This window comes from Solanum verrucosum, unplaced genomic scaffold (genome assembly GCF_900185275.1).
Source record: "Solanum verrucosum unplaced genomic scaffold, falcon-dt-bn FXZP01000158.1, whole genome shotgun sequence".
NCBI lineage: Eukaryota > Viridiplantae > Streptophyta > Magnoliopsida > Solanales > Solanaceae > Solanum > Solanum verrucosum.
This window is the reverse complement of record NW_026020411.1, coordinates 96,966-98,610: the sequence shown is the minus strand read 5'-3', so window position 1 is coordinate 98,610 and position 1,645 is coordinate 96,966.

Below are 1,645 nucleotides of genomic sequence, written 5' to 3'. Positions count from 1 at the left end.
TTCATAGGTGACAGCTTTAAAAGCCATGGTCGCTGATTTGAGAAAGGATGTGGACTACTTAAAGACCACAGACTGCACTTCACTTCCGGAGGCAGCGGATGATGTGGATGCCCCGACGACTTCTAAGATTCCATCGGAGACATACAGATGGATGATATAGCAGTTGATGAGTCATAGGCAGAGACCGACGAGGAGTAGATAGAGGTACCGGAAGAGACCATCTATGGAGACCTGCCTGACCTTGAGGAGACGATTGTACAGTCAATGATTTAGACATTGCTGACAGAGACATCCATGGCAGGCCTTGGTGGCTCGAGTGTTGCTGATGTGACACAGGGCACTGATCCCCCGACAGATGGAGCAACTATGTAGACAGGATCGTCTTTACTTCCCTCTCTGTCATTTCTATTGATTTCTAGTGTTTTTATTGCATTTGAGGACAAATTGATTTTTGTTTGTGGTGGGGTGAGGTATTTCCATCCTACCTCTTGTGATTGTTACTTTTATTTATATATTGGGTTTTGTGCTGTAAATTGTGTTTTGGCACTGTGTTGTGGATGTTTGAGCTTGTGGCTCTGTATTTTGAATGCAAATGGTTGTTGGACCCTTCTAAAAAAAATTGCCACCTATTGTGTGTTTAATTGTGGTTATTCTTGTGCAAATTTGAGTATCGGTTTTGATCAATACCGATGACTTGAATAGTGCTCTCAATCGAACAAAAATGAATGTGCGGCTAGATGAGGCCAATTGATGTTGCATAGGAAATATGTGAACTTTTTGCATATCGTTGTGACCAGTCGAATATCGAATTTAGTCTCTTGTGATGAACATTGCACACTAGAGAAAGTATGGAGTCTTGTTTGATATTGGTGCCAATGCCTTGTGTGATGAGGTTACCGTGAACCATGTGTGATGACACCTAGAATTTGCCCCATTGGTCCGGTTGACTACGTGATGCAAGCTCTTGAAATGATCTTATGCAACAATTTTAAAGAGTGAAACAATTTCACATTATACCTCGTTTGTGGCCAACCTTGTGAGTGAATGAACTTTACTTGAACAGCCTTTGAGCCTTACCCTTTTTCTTGGAAGAAACTTGATGCAATTGTGACCTTTCTTTATCCCTTCACCCATAATCCTCATGATGTGTGGTTTGTTTGAATAGCCAACTTAGGCCAAAAGCCTAAATTGGGGGTGTGGTGAAAAGACAAAGTAAATCAAGAAGTGTGAAGAAAATCCCCTTTATCCATGGTTTTGAAAAAGATGGAACCCCTGCATAAAAAAAGAGAGAAAAAATAAGAAAAAGAAGAAAAAATTGAAAATAATTGTGGAATAAAGTTGTGAAAGTTGCAAAAAAATGAGTAGTCTGGTATTCCATGGAAAGTGAATAATGGGGTGATTTTTGAGCATGGAGTACCTTCAAAGAGAGTTGGATGAGATTAAACATAACAAGGACTCCAAGTATCATCCAAGATGCAAGAAACTTGGGGTAGTTCATATATGCTTTGCTGATGATTTGTTGATGTTCTGTAAAACTAACCTTAAGTTTATCCAATTGCTCCAAGGAGCTTTTCAAAGGTTCTCTAGAGCTTTTGGTTTACAAGCCAACAATGAAAAAAGTTCTATATTCATGAGTGGAGTGAAG